The sequence below is a fragment of the Pollicipes pollicipes genome, unplaced genomic scaffold, assembly GCF_011947565.3.
Source record: "Pollicipes pollicipes isolate AB1234 unplaced genomic scaffold, Ppol_2.1 Scaffold_7231;HRSCAF=8579_pilon_pilon_pilon, whole genome shotgun sequence".
NCBI classification, from domain to species: Eukaryota; Metazoa; Arthropoda; class Thecostraca; order Pollicipedomorpha; family Pollicipedidae; genus Pollicipes; species Pollicipes pollicipes.
The window spans coordinates 28,218,555-28,237,420 of NW_023597034.1; the positions used below are offsets into that span (position 1 = coordinate 28,218,555).

The 18,866-nt window shown below is 49.4% G+C and overlaps 1 pseudogene; it reads right to left on the reverse strand.

Annotated features, from left to right (window-relative positions):
- Nucleotides 1–15,888, reverse strand: part of LOC119109950 (mitochondrial enolase superfamily member 1-like) — a 21,614-nt pseudogene extending 5,726 nt beyond the window's left edge.
- Between the last annotated feature and the right edge of the window lie 2,978 nt (nt 15,889–18,866).

Sequence of the window (18,866 nt, forward strand, 5' to 3'; positions counted from 1 at the left end):
CAAATATTTAGACGATTGTGTATGCATAACACATCGCATAAAGAAAAGTAATGGCAGTGAAGTAAAGTGGTGGCGAATTTTAAAAACGCTAAAAGCAGGTTTCTTCCCGACTCTGTCTCACTTTCCTCCCAAAGTTAGGCAGCTGTTGACACCTCCAGCTAAAACTGCATCTTAGCGCTGATGTGTTTTCTCGATCTGTCTTGGTGGGAGATGCTGTTGTCGGGCACCATAAGCATTTGTTGGGCATCATGGGTCGAAACCAGGTCACGGCAATCAACGTAGGGGTTAATGTTGTGTGACTGAAGACGTTGTTGGATTCGTATGGCCTCGAGAATAAATGTAAGCTGAACTGGGCGACTATTAAAGACTCCGGCAGGGAGCCGTATGGCGGACTTCAGGCTGCTGCGCAGCACTCGCGTTAGGCGTGTTCGAAACGCCTAGTGTCGTTTGGCTGATCATGGCCAGACGATTACCACTATCGGTTTCGTCGGGTGGTTTCGACCGCCAGGATTTCGTAGCTCGTTCATTGAATATTCACGTCAAAGTGGAGGTAGGCGTGTTAAAATGGTTCGTCCGATGTCCGAACGTAGCGGTTTGCACATGCTTGACGTTTTTGTGGCTACTACCCGACCGGTTTGTTTTCATTCTACGATAATCCGTCCTGGTAGAATATCGCAGCGCGTAGGCAGCTTGTTGCAGCCTATAGAACTTGAAACTTGTTGCACCCTATCAAAACAACACCTTTGGCCATCACGTTTGTGAAAGCGAGCGAATGGTTGTCTTCCACCATATCTGAATAATCCTGTCTATGACGCAAAATCCTGTATCAGGTAAGCACTGTAAAACGCACATTCGTATGCACTGACCTTTGAATTTGTGGGCCATCAGGTAGATAGGCAATATCTCGTTGATGCTGCCCACGCGGCATGAGTCCACCTGGCAGTACTGCATGCTGCCCGCCTGCAGGAACTGCTTGAACATCACCTTGTTCTGGCACATCTCGCCTGTGGCCACACCGATGCCGTACGGGGCGAGCGCCTGCCGGGAGTTTGCGAACTTATCGTGGGGCCACGGCACGGAGCCACGAAAGCTTTCTGAGCTCATCATCTTGGCGTAAAAACGAGCAAGTACATAGAAAGATCACTACAAAAAAGCATTCGTTGGGAGCGGACACGGAGCGGAACCACAGTGTCGATATCCTCAGTAACCGAGTGCTTTTCTGCCTGACAAACAGGTTGGTTTATCGACCAAAAGCGTTAACAATTTGGAGCAAACGACGCAAAGCTGAATGGGACCGTGCATCTTAACATGTAACAGCTGCGGGTCATCGTGAGTGATGCCGTCCATCTTAACATGTAACAGCTGCGGGTCATCGTGAGTGAGGCCGTCCATCTTAACATGTAACAGCTGCGGGTCATCGTGAGTGAGGCCGTCCATCTTAACATGTAACAACTGGAGACCATCCTGACTGAGGCCGTCCATCTTAATATGCAACAGCTGGAGGCCATTGTTTTGTAGCTGGAGTCAACTCAAGCGGCGAGTGGTGACCTGACCTTGGCGATCTGGGCGTGGCCAAGCACGTCGTCAGGCGACGTCGGCTCCTCGATCCAGAGCGGCCGGAACTCGGAGAGCTCTTTCATCCAGTAAATAGCCTCGTTCACGTCCCAGCGTTGGTTCGCGTCTACCATCTGAGTTCGAAAGAATGAATTAGGCACCCTGCAGAGACCAATCCAATCCGTTCACTCGTCGAGGGCAGAAATGTGAGGCTTTCAACCGCTCATACAGGACATTAGCCGGCTTCATGTTGTAATATCTCAACGTGTGTCTAGCTTAACAGGCGCTCGGGCGGGGAATAGCACTTGACCTTTTCGTAAGGTTTTCCCGGAACAACTCAAGAAGCTGTGGCGTGGCAACGCCAGGCACTGTCTAGCTGTAGACAATTGACTAGCCTAGCTTTGGTGTACACATTTAAATGCCTGTCAATGTCGCTGATCTGAAGAGGGTCAGAAATCAAGACATGGATATCACTCTATCATCTAGGCCCTCCCAGCTAGACCTCATGCCCCCGAAACCCTCCTGACCACATTGTATGGCCTATGGACCGCGGACCAACCCTATGGTCTCCGAGATTCTGAGTCAAATCCTGTGGCCACCCGGCCCACTGACCAGACCCGCCATACCCCGACTCCATGACCACACCGCGCGGTCCGCGGTTCACTGATCAGACCCTGTGGCCCGGGCCACTGGCGCGAACCCTATGGACGTTCAGTCTACTGACCAGCCCTGCCGCCCTTCCAATGACCGGCCCCGCGCCATATCCGGCCTCACCACCAGACCCAGCGTCCTCGGGCCGCCGCTCTGACCTGTCTTCCCCACCCCGAATGACCAGACTTGCCACCCCTGGCCAACTGACCAGACCCCTGCGGCCTCAGTCCCATTGTGCCGGACCCCTCTGCCCCCAACCTACTGACCAGACCCTGCCGTTTCCCCAACGACCAGACTCTGAGGCCCCGGCCACTGGCTGGACCCCGCTGTCTTATGACCCACTGATCAGACCTTGCGGTCCGGTCTGCTGGCCTTGCCCTATGACTATGGTTCACTGATCACACCCCGCGATCCCCAGTCACTTATTAGACAATGCGATTCAAGTCAACTGACCAGACCTGCGACCCCCAGTCCACTGGCCAGGGCCTGCGATCCCCAGTCCACTGGCCAGACCTTGCAACCCCAGTCCACTGGCCAGACCCTGCAACCCCCAGTCCACTGGCCAGACCCTGCGACTCACAGTCAACTGACCAGATCCTGCGATTCACAATCAACTGACCAGATCCTGCGAGCCCCAGTCCACTGGCCAAACCCTGCGAGCCCAGTCCACTGGCCAAACCCTGCGAGCCCAGTCCACTGGCCAAACCCTGCGAGCCCAGTCCACTGGCCAAACCCTGCGGTCCAGTCCACTGGCCAAACCCTGCGATCCCCAGTCCACTGGCCAGACCCTGCGATTCACAGTCAGCTGACCAGATCTGCGAGCCCCAAGCAACTGACCATGCGCCGGTTCGGTCCGATCGTCTCGCGGACGACCCGCAAGCGTCGTCGGTCGTCGCTCAGGTCCTGGCCCACTTTGATCTTGAACTCGTCCCAGCCGGCCTCCATGAACTGCAGGCAGAGGCGCGGATCTTCTCGTCCGGGTAGCCCAGCCAACCTGCAGGCCCAGTGATCTGCCTTGCGCGGTGTCCAGACAAATGGCGGGCCCAGCGATCTGCCTTGCGCGGAATCCAGACAAATGGCGGGCCCAGCGGTCTGCCTTGCGCGGTATCCAGACAAATGGCGGGCCCAGCGGTCTGCCTTGCGCGGTATCCAGACAAATGGGGCCCAGCGGTCTGCCTTGCGCGGTATCCAGACAAATGGCGGGCCCAGCGGTCTGCCTTGCGCGGAATCCAGACAAATGGCGGGCCCAGCGGTCTGCCTTGCGCGGTATCCAGACAAATGGCGCGCCCAGCGGTCTGCCTCGTGCCGAATCCAGATAAATAATCCAAGGGTTTTTAGTTGAGTTTCTTTTTACCGAATGCATTAAACTGAACGGTACTGTGTCGACATGTTCTCTTTTTTGTCGCTTACAAACCGGAGAAATGTCTAACGTCGAAGAGCTATTTGCTGACATGCATTCTTGCCGACCTATCAGATTTGCAAAGTGCTTATAAGCTGAAATGTATATTACCTCATGCCCATGTCTTGAATGTCGCTTAGTCGGATGCTAATGTCTCAAACTGTTTTTGTTTTTTTGTTCTCTTTGGTCGAATGATTATTGCCGGTGCTTTATTAAAGGCGAATGATCACTAAGCCATCCTGCAATACCTACGCTTGCGCAGATGCTAAAGCCACCCTGCGATACCTACAACCTGTGGCAGAGGTTAAAGAGAACACCTTGATTTTTACGATCTTCCAAAGATCACCGCCCATTTCAATGCCAAACGATGTCATCTATGGCGGTGTTCATCATCCTTCTGAACTTATGAACGTTTAATGACTGTTTTTGGTGATGGGTACAGTAACGGCGAAGGCTTTAAGCCTATTTACCAGTTTGGCTCCCAACATGCTGCTTTACCCCTAAGTCAGTTCGTTCCCAAACATGCCTGAATAATGGTTTCACCTGAAATGTTACTGGTTGTTGTGAGTCACGCATATTTATTAAATTTCCATCTCCTCCAATCGGTCGGTCGGTTACGGTCCATCAAACTTTTCCCATCAACACGGAGCTTAACTTATGAATGACTCCTTACAAGCCTGCAGAGCTACCACTTCCGAGAATTTCAGTCGTCCAATTAACATTATTACAAAATAAATTCGGTTGTTTGGTCATTCGAACGCAATCCTCAACACGGTCCCGCCACGGGCGGGTGAATCGAAAGGCAGGCGCTCTAACCAACTGAGCCAATGGGACGGACAAATCTTTGGAGCTAAGTGGGACGGACAAAGCCGGTCAGCATACGTCAGTATCACTTACTTCGCCTAGCCACTACTTTAATTAGGTGGCTGTACTCCTGACGTCGTTTAGTCAAAGCGGCAAACGATATCAACGACCAACGTTCTCCAGGAGCGGGACGCGTGGCGATAGTAGCATAAGTTCCGCGTCTGCCCAGCGGTACCGCATGCCGTCTCGGTTGCCGTACCCGCAGCGGTGGTGTAAGCGGGATACCCCTCGGCCACCATGCGTTGCTCCCGCTGCTTCTTCAGGGCGGGGTCGATGGTGAGCATCTCTAGCGCCTCCTCTTTGCTGAGCACGTCCGAGCTGCGGTGGTGACCAGGTGAATTACGGTCAGTACGGGCTCCAACCACTGTCGAAACATTCGATTTCGTGTTTTGTGCCACAGAAGTCAGCAATTGATGGGCGAGTGTTGAAGCCTCCGCGACTGGCACACAATGAGAGATTGAAGATGCTTTCGGAGGACACGGAACACAGATATCATGTGAAATATGTAGCATATCTTATATAACTTAATGTTAGGTAATTGGTCACATGAAACCAGAGGCTAGCGCTCTTCTCGGTTGTTAGCCTGCATTCACTAATCCGCGACCTAGGTCTCCTACAGCTGCACCTACATGTAGCGGAAGTCCATGACATCGACCAGTTGCTGGGGCGTCATGTCAACCAGCAGGCGCCAGACAGGCTTGCCCTCTCTGCGCGCCCACAGATCCCAGATGGCGTTCACCAGAGCGGCGGTAGCCAGGTGAACAACGCCCTTCTGCGGTCCGATCTGAGGAAGTCACGTCACAGGATCAGCAACTGATCTACGTTGACAACTCACGAATCCGTATCTCACACTCCTATGCTCCGTTTCTGACAATCACGTGTGACGTCTGTATGCCTACAACACACATGCCACGCTAGGGATGTTTTCATGATGGCAGTGCTTCAGCCAATAGGAATACGAGCCACAATAAATATGATGATGGTTTTCTTTGTAAACAATGTTGCCAACAGCCTGAGCCCGCGCATGCTTCAAGCCTTGCAACGGACGTTCTAGTATCACGTTCGTCTGCAGAACACAGGCCAGTTGTATATGAATGCCCAGTATGAATGCTCAGCTTGCAGAGTCTTGCTCTTCCGGAGCCCTGTGCTGCTGCATTTGCGTAGATCAGTTTAAAAGAATCTACCTGAATACAGTCAAGATATAATCTCCATACTACATACACATACAACAGTAGTTGGCAAAGGTTTGGTCATGAGATTCTTTGGGATTGGGGTTTTAATTCATTGGTCGCGGGCGGGAGGGTTGAGTCACGGTAACAACGGCGCGCATCATTGCAGCGCCTTGCAGGCTATTGCACTAATTACGCAATGCCCGCGCAATGTCCTTCATGCCAAGGCGAGAGGCGGGCGAAATCATACGACCCCACTAGCTGATCGCGTCGTCAAGTCCCCATAACGACGACGATCATGCAAGGTGACAACCAGGTAGCAATGTGACATTGCAAGACGGTGTGATGGTCTCATTGGCATACATAAATGTAAAATAATATACACAGATGCTTGATACTCCACACAATCTAATTTGAGGAGGCTGTAAAACATAACTTTAAAGTGTCAAAAACCTAAAGAAGCCTTCAAGAATAACTTGCAGGTAAGAACGACGCAGAAGAGTGACCGGCGTCTATTGTTTTTCTCTGACACAGCTTTAGTCAAAGTTTTAGTGATTCACCTAAATCTGCGTAGCGAAATTTGGTGTTACACCCGCTTGGCCGTAATAACATGCGTGTGACTCAACTTTTGTATCTATGTAAGTGATTTAATCGGATTTTATTTAAGAATGAACATGTTGCCTTATGATGTAATAAAGGCAATAGCGAGGCTTTGTTCAGTTCATACAATAACTTGCCTACAGCAATCGGATAGCAACGGGCGAGAAGGGCTGCCAACGGGTGCTACCAATTTTCGTCACAGCCGTAACGGACCTAATCCTTGGCGCCACGCGCATAAATTGATTTGCAGATCGGACAGCAATGCGGTTCTTCTGTGTCGCTGCACCTTGGTTTCTCATCGGCTTGTTGCATGCCAATGTAACAAAGCACTTGTGCACGCTACGCGAACGCTTGTCTCGGGTTAGAATCAGCGATATATCCGTCTCTTCACGTTGTCAGCTTTTAAAGTTGTTAACATGATCTGCCTGGCCAGCCCGTTAGTTTGCCTCAGGCACGAGGGCACGCACGGAGTGGGACGGATCGTCAGCATCACTGCTTTGTTTCAGTTCTAGTGGCAGATGTCTGGTCAATGGCAGCTTCCCATGGTTTAGCGGCTTGGCCAAATTAATGTGTAATGCTCCCTTTCTTATGCTATGGTGAATTTTATTTAGGTTTTAGCTGAAGTTATTCCAGTCCGGGTGTGACATAAAGTTTCAAAATCAGAAGGACCAGGCATTGAAGCGAGGCGAGTTACCCAGCCTAGCACTCAAAAGTCATGTCATATCAAAGCGAGGGCCGTCTGCTTAAGGCCTTAACTAAAATTGTTCATTTCCGCTTATGGTGTAATAAAAAAGCATAGAATGCGACTGGGGCTATGCACTTTACCCACCAAAGCATGGAAAGTCATTCTCGAAAGGGCAAACGATTATATTGGGTTGTCATAGCATCCATTCACATTTGTTTTCGGTTCAATCGTAAAGAAAGAACCGGTACACAAAGGCGGTTTCCTTCTCCATGTTCCCTACCTCAGCGGGTGACGAGATGCAACAATAAGCTGGCTGATTGGAACGTGTCAAAGTAACAGTCGTCACGCCCTGAAATCATCTCAGACGTCGCCCAGCGAAGCGGGCGGGTCACACTTGTCTAAATAACTATTTGAGGAAGGCGCGTCTATCTGTTTATCCGTCCCGTTTTGTGTACCGTCGTGCACGGGCCGGACCGCAGGTTGCTGAGTGAAGAAATCTGGACACGACGCGCGGGCACATGACGCGGTTTTCCACGGGTAGGTCACGAGCCGGTGTAGTCCGGGGTTCTGGAGTGGCACGTGGCGAAAGGACCGTTTTAGATCCATCAGTTTTCACGGACGGCCCGAAAAGCCGACAGACGGCAAAGCCAACGAGTAGCCGTACGAAATTGTGGTCACATCTCGGCAACCAGGGGTCAGAGCAACAAGAAAAAAAGCACTCTATGGTATACAATTCAACGGGAAATCACGTGGTGCCAGATCTGTGGTTGCGCGTGCCACATGTCACGCGCACAGAAGTGGCCAACATGATTTTGGCCGCTTTTTATGTTTTCCAAGTTTTAAGCTGCATTTCGACAGCCAGCGCTTTAACACGCGCCCGAGTGGCCGGTTGAATATCCTTTGTTCGGGTGGGGAATCAATTTTACCCCACTGAGATCTCAGGAACTAAGAGAGCTAGAAATACCAAATTTGCAGAGTGTGTTGGTCTGTACCAGAACTACCTCGGGTTAAATTTTGACGTTCCCAGGCCATGACCTTCGGATCGAAACAAGGTCAAACAAGGTCAATTTCCAGTTTGGTCTCCAAATCCCCCAGAACCTAGATATCTGTTCTAACAAAGGGGCACGTGATCACTTAAAGTCATTGACTTTGTCTGACCTCAAAAAGGTCATGATGACTAAAATCATACAAGACTGCTTTGAGTTTTGCATTGGAATAAGCGACAAAAATTGCGCTACGCAGTATGTTCCAAAAAACAAAATGCCGACCTGGGTCATTTTAGGTCAGTGAACTATTCTGACCCTTGAGAAGTGCATGGAAGAAGTATAATCCGGTTCCTGTTATTAATCAATTCAAAATGAGCACCAAAAACTACCCTATACGGCACACCCTAGAGTAACAAAACAGACTGGCTTTGACATTGGTCTCACGTTCAGAACTGATCTTAGGTCAATGGGTTTGTTTAGTTAGTTGTTGAGCTGCCTAAGAAAAAATCCCAAAGATGCATGGTCTCGTCTAACACTTCATTGTTGCATCAGATTGAACGATCTCCTATAAATTGACTTCGCAGAATCCATGGCCCGACTTTGACCTGCCCTAGATCAGTGGCCTTATAACGTGCATCTAAATGTTTGATACCAAACGATCCGCTATTCATCTCTCTACAGCTATGCAAGTTTGGCGTGGCTGCGCCGCGCCGTTCGGAAACCATTCTGGAAAAACCTTCGGGGTGAATTTGGCCCCCACTCGAGGGTGCGTTGAGGTGCGAATCCAATTTTTGCGTGCCGACCGATGTACCGGCTGCAATTTGTTCGCCCGACACAAGTTTGTGCGACGCACGGTTGCGTCAGTAATCGTTGAGCAAGTCGGGAATGTCAGCATTTCCGGAAATGATTAAGCTGCAGCCGGGACCGTGGCGAAATTAACATCACCGCAGGCACCAATCCATTACCCTATTTACCACCCCATTTACCACCGCTTATTCGTCACTCTGTGCACTGCGCGCACCAGTCGTCACACCTCAAAATCTATGCCTCGACTTGCCCTGTCCCGTCCATATATTACTTTTACCTAAACACTTGTATTCCACAGTTTTGCGTCGTTCAAGTTCCACCGGTTCATCGCCCCAGTTGTTCGCGGCGAGCATTTAAAGAAATACGACGAAACGAGCACGCGCCGCATGTTGCCGACGTCCGGCAACCGTCATTCATTCATTATTCATTTATGTATTCATTTATTCCTTCATTGCGGCGTCGCGGGAGCGATTTGTTTTTCAGCGAAGATCACTTCTGCGGTACAGTAGCCCTCACCCCGGCCTCAAGAGGTTTGTTTTGGCGGCACTAACGGTCTAACAACACATAAGCATTGCCAGTGGCGTTGGCAAGTGGCAGTGGTGAAATTTAGGGGAAGCACGTCGAAGCAAGCGTGCAAACACAGGCAAAAATATATGTAAAACCCGTCCACAACATTTTGATACAAACTTTAGGAAAGCTGGCCGGCACTCAGTGCTGTGTTATCATCAAAGCTGTAAGTATTTCACCCCATGGCGTCACGCGGGAAAGTTGGCTTGCGGATGAAATTCAGCTTCGATACTACGTGCATCTCCTTCTGTGCCAGGCAACACAACATCTGCCCGGTCCTGGTTAGATATCTATGAGAGAGGCTAAAGATTGGCGGAAGACTTACAAAGGTTCACGAATTTGGTGACTTATCATCACGCGTGGTCACGATCGATTTAGAAGACAAGGAATGCGAAGTCGTTGGCCAAAGGCCGACATGTCCTACTTGCCTGCATACTATTGGCTTGAGCTGCGTCTGTCTGTCTGGCCCGATCTGCGTAGCGCCATGTAAAGGCGGAGCGGCGGATCGATGCAAGGTAGATTTGGACATGACGCGAGGGCTTGCGAAGCGGTTTTTCACGGGTAGCTCGCAAGCCGCTGCTGTCAGGGTTCAGGCGTGGCGTGTGGCGGAGGGGCCGTTTTAGGCCTATCGTTATTCTCGGGTTGCCCGCATAATAACAATGGGCCCAAAACGACCCATTTCTCGGGCCGCCCATACGATATGTCCAACGACAAAGCAGACGTGCTGCCGTACAAATTCGTGGCCACATCTCGGCAGCTAGGGGTCGGAACGACCAGGAAATGACATAGGTATATAACTAAACGGGAATCGCGAGATGCCAGATGCCCACAAGCAAGTGCCGCCAATCACAGTCACAGAGGCGGTCGAGATGGACGTGTCCCAACTTTTACGGTTTTCATGTTTTATGGCGTCGCTGAAAGCCGGAGATGGTAGGATCGCGGATCCAATTTCAAAGCGTCGACCAATGTACCGTCTGCAATGACTTTACCCACACCAGGTTGTAAGGCGCACGGTTGCGTCGATAATCGTCGGCAAGACCAGTAAAGGTCGAAATTTCGAAAAACGGCGAACTTTACGTTGCCACGTGCACAAATTCTTGGTCTGTATTTACCATCCATTTGTTCGTTATTATGTGCCCTGTTCCGTCCATACTTCGCTTTTAACTAAAAGGTTGCAATTCATTTTTTCACGTCCGTCGAAATGCCACCAATCGATCACTCAGACACGGCCGGTGAGAATTTAAAGTAAATCGATGAAAAGGTAGTAGCAATAGCCTTATTCCTCAGAGAAAAAAACAGGAAATGGGGATATAGATGAGTTGATATTACGGCAACATGCCTTTACATGCCTGGTGGTGTTTTCTGTTAACTGGGAATGCAGCTATATCCTCAACAGCTCACAAAATGGATAGGGCTACTCCTAGTTTCTTAGACATTCTACTTCCGAATCCACCTTACCCATCGTAGTTGACTTTCGTTCACCATTCCATCCCAAAAAACGGCGAATTTATCGACGATAGAGTCGAGCGTCTTGCCAACCACCAAGAACTTCAAGGCCTTGACGCACTCGCATACTGAAAGGTACGATTGGTGTAAACAAACATATGAAACAGCATCACATGCGCACAAGACGCGTATACGATCTTTCAGCCAGTCAAAAACACGTCCAGAATAAATCAGCTGGGCCGACAAAGCGCAGTAAACGTGAGGCCTTTATAACAAGTGGCGCTGGCTATCTGCACAAGCCACATTCACCACCACATTCCAGGCAACATTCACGCGTCTTCCGGCCCCAGGATCGCCGGATCGCCGGGGAAAGGGGGCATGCCATTGGGGCTGCACCACGCTGACACCCGCTGCCCGATCGCAGCCCGCTCTCACCGATCTCGTTTCCCCTGCCGATGGTGAAGGTCGTGCCGAATCCCTGCAGCTTAGAGTTGGTCTGCAGCACGACCAGCGTGGCGGAGTAGTCAGGGTCGGTGTGCTGCCGGTGAGAGGACGAAAGGCCAGCACAGCTGATCATGACATCAGTCCGTTCATAATCTCTAACCCTTCTTTGAGTCGGTTCACAGATAATCGCGGCCAAGCACGTTAATTAGGATTCATATAACTGCGGAGAACACAAGATATGCCAAAGGTACGCCAGAGCACTTAGGATAGCAATTTTTCGTCGGGTGGCTGACGAATCATAAGGGGCATTACACACGCAGCAAATCGCAAACGTGAAACAAACTGCCTTGCCTAATTACATCACCGAATTCTTGAAATGCCTTTCCTAACTTGAAAGAAAAAATACTCGGACTGCGAAAAATGTAAGAACTCAAATAAACAATCAGTGTAAAATCACAAAAAAGTAATATCAATAAAATAGCCATGTCAGACCACGTGTTAGTTCGAAAGAGGCCGACTGGTTACGATATTGTTCATGACGGGTGGTTTGTTGTATCGAATAAACATTGCTTGCTCAGATTTTCGTTTGACATGACCATGGCACTTCATGGTTGTGTTGCCTCAGTTATGTTGCTTCAGGAAGGACACACAAACCATGGTGAAATTCAAATTGAAGCAGAACCGGAGGGTAAACATCCTTAAAGCCGGCGCTGCAATGTACCATATATGCATATATATATATATATATATATATATATATATATATATATATATGTGTGTGTGTGTGTGTGTGTGTGTGTGTGTGTGTGTGTGTGTGTGTATATCCGCAGATCACACTGGCTGACAGCCGGTGTCTGCTTATATTTCCATTATATGAGTAAGGTCCTCGACCAAACATTGGGGAAAATACACCTTAGTAACCGACATTGTACGGGGGTTATTCTAATTCAACGGAACGAAGGGCGGCGTTAGTGACCTTCACCATGCATCGTAATCGTAACGAGACGCCGTGTTAGTGACCGCTGAGTTAGTGATGTTGGCTTGAAATATTGACTACCGTTAAAATATTCGCTGTCCAGCACTACAATGCCATTAAACCAGTGTCTCCTGATATATGGAAGGTTATAAACCCAAAGCAGGAATTTTGAGCTCATAATACCGATAACCCAGGAGCTTAAGGACTTCCTTATATCATCTCCCAATTATGACCGCAGAGTAAAGGGGACAATATTCGTGAAGATATGCGTCTCGGATAAGAATTTATGGGTCCCCCGAGCAAAAAACGCGACGTCCCCCCCTGAGTATACTGATAGTTAAAAGCGAACCTATTTCATCAAGCCTGATGCTTGCTTCAATGTTCTGAAATGCGAAGGATTCTCTATAAAGGGAGCATGCCAATTTTTGTGCTTTTCACTTATGGTTTATGAGACGCGTACAAGTTGATCCGTAATGTCAATTTCTTGGAAGACTTCTGAATAGCTCAGAATTTCTATTTGCACTAACCGCTTCTGCAGGAAAAACCTCATTGGATTCCCTGCCCACCATTACGCAGGTAACATATTTCATTTGCCTTGCTCTTTCCAATGTATGTCTTGTGATGTTTGAAATACACTAAATTGTCAAAGTGTCTGTGTAATGAATGTTACGAATGCTTGAAACGCTCCGTTCAGCGAAAACATCAGGGAACATGACGCTATTATCGCGCCCCGAGAATTTGACGGAACGTATACTATGGCTTTGATTTCTTCTCTGCGGCGTTTACCACACAGCCCTTTTCGGGGCGCACTTTGGCTTTGGAAGTGGGAGCACCACCTGGTCCATCGTGACGCACTGGTTCAAACTTAAACCAACGCACTTCTCAGGAACAGCCCCTTACCGCCCGCTGGGTCAATCACAAACTTTTTTTTTGGGGGGGGGGGCACCAATAGAGGTACCACGGCGGTTGCCACGACAACAGAGGTTGCGAATGCAGGTAAGACACGTTGTACTGTTGCAACGCATTGGCAGCGTAACTTGGACACAAACATAATTAAAACTGATGTCCTTATTATGCCTTGACGGTGCTGTTGTGACACTTTCAAGTGCTTTCACAACACATAACTGGTCCTGAGATTTTACTTGGTATGTCTTTGAAATATGCCAAAAAAGTGGGACTTTTGACCGGTGCGTCTCGTAAGTGTCCCTCGACTCATGGCGCCACGGAAGAGCCGGTTTGCACGTTACAGAATTACCAAGCGTCTAATATGTGTAACTGCTGGTCAGGTACGATAGTAACAACCCTGACAAAACGACGATTTACTTCTTGAACCGTAACAGGAGTTGCGGGAGCCAGAAGGCAAGCACAGCCCAAAAAGCCCAGCCGTCCCTGAGATTCAAACGCTCAAGCATTATAGCTCAAGTCTGGCACCATTGCGTTGCACTACGTTGTCCGACACCGCTGCCGCCGAACTCCAGGCATCGTGCGGTGGGTTATGCAAATAAATATTGACGCTTGAAAAACGTGCGATTTTGACAGCTAGGCACAAGTGGCAAATAGCTTGGCGATAGATAGTGAAACGATTGCTTGCATGGTGCTACCATAATAAGAACCGGCTTCCTAGAATAAAATATATGGGATTTCGAACCTGGCGGCAGATACTTGCCCAGCGTAGGTACAATGGACTCTAAAGCTTCTACGATGTGTTTTACCGTGCACCCTTTACTTCAGTCTTAAATTCCAAGCATTACACTCAATAAGCTGCAAAGTCCCCTACATTTTGGCAAACATACCTTCATCACGTGAGCTTTAAAATTAACATTTTGTGATGAGCTATAAAATATAGTTCAAAGCTCTCCGTCACTCCTTACAAACACGCCCTTTTAAAGGGGTGTTCTACGTTTAAATGGGGTTTTGAACTACGTAGCCATCTTGAAGACCTTTCGGTGCTGTTCGCAATCCTGCCCTTATTAAGGCCCAAGCCCCTTCAGTCTCTGACCTACACGCCCCCGAAGATAGGAAAATGTACATCGGGGAGAGTATTTCAAAGTCACCTTTGCATCCATGACGTGGTAACAGCGTAATTCAAATCATGCCATTTCATAACCCATGCGACGATCAAGGTCAAGAAAAAATTATTGTCGAGGCAGTCATGTCTGGCGTTCGTGAGCGCAATTTACAGATATAACGGCCGTCAAATGGCTTTCAATTAATGTTATGCGGAGGACGATGACGTAATCAAGCCATGCTGCATTGGGGAGTACATTTACTAAACAGAGAATTGTGCTGTTTAGGGCAGTCTTTTCGACTCAAAAAGTATACCAATAGTTATACGTGGGCTTGTTTTATCATATCTGATATTTGCTTTAATATCTTCAAGTGCGAGACACTCCATTTAAATGGATTGCTTCCCATGCCTTGATGTCCTTGATGTCGATTAGCAAGTATTACCTGTGATGAAATAAGCTCATTGGAAATCATTGGTACACTTTTAAGTGGAAAAAACTGTTCAAGACAACAAAACTTCTGTATTTCATAAATATGTTCCTCAATTCCTACGTCATTGTTTGATTGCGTTATCGAACGTTTGTAAGAAGTTGAGCCGCTACCAAACAAGCTATGCGAAAATGTCAACCAGGCACTCACTTTTAGCACTTCAATCTCCAGAATATATACAATCTGCACGATATTGTCTGCACATCTTTGCGGCGTGTAGCTCAGAAACTAGAGGGCCTTGGGTACTGAGAAGGACAGGGCTGTGGACTGCACCGAATCGCCTTCGATATTGTTACTTCAGTTCAGAATCCTCACAAAGGTAGAAATTGAGCACTCCCTTTCACGAGAATCCGGAGCGTGTCACGTGTAAGGAAACACATCATATAGTTGTTATGCTGACGCTTTTTACCACGAGGCGTTTTTACCTTTTTTGACTATTGGCGCGCGGCATTCAGCAAGGACATCAGCGACCCGATTGGGAGCCATTTTCGGACCCATCACGGACTCAATATTTCGCACACAGCAATGTCAAAAAGGCGTGACGTGATTTACGGGCCGCCCCTTAATGAGCCGCACTAGCGACTCCCACTCCACTTAACTTTTCTAAGAGCAGGCCAACGCCAGTCGATTACGGATGTCACACGAGGCACAAGAATGGCGACGGTAATTCGGTGCATAAAATAAAGCTCATTTTCAGTAACTTTGGTGTGTGCATTGGACAAAAGATTATTTCCAGAAGTATGTGAACGATGTCCAAAAACGTTCTTCTCAAGCTTCATATAGCCAACAACACTCATCCATAAGATTCGCAGCGCATGGACGCCAAGGAAAGGTCTTACGGGACATTGCGATCCACCCCCGCCTCTCAACACCGACCGGCTATTAGGTCTAAGGCTTTCGAAACAGAGGTAGGTCGCTATCCCAGTAACACACAGCTGCCAACACAACGAATAGTCTCCGTCACAAGAGACAAGGAGAGCGCATATCCCGCCCTGTCTTTGCTGCCGCATCACTAGAAGACATCTGACTGATCAGATCAATGTGATGTCAGCGAGTCTCAATAGCAACCATCCGTCCGCCGTGTAACGTGACCACTGACCAGCGCATCCGAGCCATCCAGCTGCAGCGAGGTCGGGAAGCGCAGATCGTGGGTCTCCACACCGGTGATCTTGATCGGGGCCCGCTCCATTGCCGGCTGCTGCACGGACCGTGTGGCCGTCACTGCGCCGCCGCGGCCGGACGCATGGCGCCCGTCCCCGCCAGGGCCACCGGGCGCTGTTTATGTGGTGTCGCTGGCACGAGGCGGGGGGGGGGGGGGCATCGGCGGCTACGTGCTGAGGCCGAGTAAATGACGACACCTAGAGGTGCGCTCCACTCAGCTGGGTGATGACCAGTTGAGGGGGAGAGCACGGGCAGTAGAGGCTCCCCGCTGGATGGACGGGCTGGACGAGCATACGTCACGTGACTGGTCTATTTGAGTGGCTCAGTTGGCCGCTCGCCAGCTATCGCATCAGTACCCGGTCACGAGCACCCGCGCCCGAGGGCCAGATAAGTGAGTGACCATTGAACCGGAGCGGTCCGTTGTCACCGAAATGTGATATGTAGCATTGTTAACTAAGGTTAGCCCCCAACTTCACCACAAAGCGACTTGAATAATCACAAACTACTCATAGCTAAACAGGGAACAGAAGCGCAAGCCTAGTGAGCCGTGTAACGCACCTAAATCGTAAGACTAGGAAAGTGCTGCCATTGAACCCACAGCCTAGCAATATCACCAGCTGCGTCCATTGTGTGCTCTGCTCTAATATGCTGGAATTGGCGCAATTTATATCCAGTGAAGGTACGATCTCATGAAAACAGGACGAGGAAAACTAGCATCCGCAGAAAGAACGCATACCTTGTCATTTCCAAACCAAATCTCGTGCCTAAAACAAGTAAAAAACTGTCTCCAGGGGAACACTGCGGCTTTCTGCACCTAGCCTCAAATCCAAATTTTAAAAAATCGTAGTGAGCTAAGTCGGAACGTTTCAACAAAAGGTAGAAATTAAGTATGCTGCTCCAACTAATAACCAACAGCTAATCTTCAGTCATCTGCCAGTAAGCATCGTTTCATTCCAAAATGACTCCCTTTGAATGAACAAGCTGCACTCCTTAATCAGGAGACAAACGTGCATTTTCCCATCCTGCCTGAGAACGAAATCTTTATAGGCCCCTCGATGTCTTGCAACACCACGCGGCTCCACCGGTGCGCCTGACACCAGTCAGCACGTCGGTCAGTGAGCACATGGCATCGATCGGCACGTGAGTCAGCGAGTGCATGACATCGGTCGGCACGTGGGTCAGCACGGCACCAGTCAGCACATGGGTCAGTAAGCGTATGGCATTAGAGAGCACGTGACATCAGTCGACATGTGGGCCAGTGAGCACATGACATCAGTCAGCACATTTATATGACGCTTAGCACACTGACTCTTTTCGAAGCGCACTTTGGCTTTGGGGGACAGGCTACCATATGGTCTAACATGACGCACCGCCTCAAACTTCAACGAATGCACTTACTGACAAATGGCCTTAGCCGCTCGCTGTGCCAATTATAAAGGTTCATTCGTGCTGACGTTCCCTCAGCACAGGTGCCTCTTCTAAGCCCGCAGTCCTGCCACGTGCGGGTTAAAACACCACACAACTGGCACCTCTATTCCGTAACAGCTGACACGGCCCTCAGCAGATTATGCCATCACCATGGCGACGGTAGGTGCAACGCAGACGGCAGTCGCGACAGCTGTGGTTGTTGCGGACTAGGTTATGCACAGGGGATGCCACTACAGAAAGAAGTGTAGTTATGTGGCAAGATGTTGACAGCGTAATTTGGACTCGCAAATAATCGAGATTGATCTCTTCATTGTGTCTTCATGTTGCTTCAGCGTTAAGCTTTGGCTTGTTTGTACCAAATAGCGTTCATTTATCCACTCAGTGTCATCGGACCGGCGGAGAATCTGTCGAAACATCATTTTCTTGGGCTGCGTCCCCCAGGGCTAGCACATTGCTGATCCGGCAGTTTCTTTTCAAGAGCGCGGCGAATGTTTATGACATGGGACCTATGCTGCCTTGATTGACATTCGCGGGCTGTAAACATGCACTGTGTCACCCCCCCCCCCCTTCCGCTTGTGTTGGGCGTGGCTCGGGACAGAGGCCGGTGATTCGCAGAATGCAGTTAATCTGTAACTGAAGACAACACGCGTGTGTAAATTTGATGCAGAACTCCCCTGAACTCAGATTTTGTTGCGCAAAATCGTATCCCAAATTCGTCAGGGCCGAAGCACGTTTCTGTGTTAGTCTCTCAAGATTCCAAAACACGCAACTACAACACGGTGCTACCGAGAATCCATCCGAAAGTACGCTGGATGAACTGTGCCTTATTAATGTTCCCCCGACACATCAGCTTCGCTCTCCTGCCGTGCGCTGGGGCTGTGTTAGGTGGCTATGCTAGGGGAGAGATCAAAGCCATAGCGCGAGATATCGTTGGTTCGTGTGGTAATATCCTTTGTAAATCATTTTCCCCAAATAAAGTGTTGCAGGCTTCCTTGGCATTTAACACGCAATGATTTTGACGGAACGGCGTATTATAAACACCAGAGAAGAGACACATCGAAGACAGCAAAGCCAGTGAAAATTATTACTTTGATAGCGGTGGGCATGAAGTCGTCACATTTCTCCCGCGGGGGCGACTACCTCAAATCGAAATTTTGTGCTAGCCATAAGGATTTTGAGAACACAGCATTACCAACCAAATCAGACGTGTCTTATCTAACAATAAGTGACATGGGTCATCGTTCAGTCGTAACAGACGGCCAATTCCTCAGCAGCCTAAGGTCAGTCATCTGAACGGACCAGGCCAACGAGGGTCGGCCCTGGGACAGTCTCAGTCAAGCAAAGCCTCACTGACAACAGGAAGGCCGGCAGACCACCGCAATGGTGCTGCCGCCATGCGTCATCAGCCCGAGTAATGCGTGACGGCTCGCAGCCGACACTAATGAGCGCATAACACAGGCCCGCAGCTAACGCTGCTGAGCGCATAACTCAGGCCTGCAGGTAACGCTGATGAACGCATGACACGGACCTGCAGCCGACACTGATGGGCGTTTAACACAGGCCTGTAGCCACCGATAATGAACACAACACAGGCCTGAAGCCAACGATGCTGAGCGTATAACACAAGCCTGCA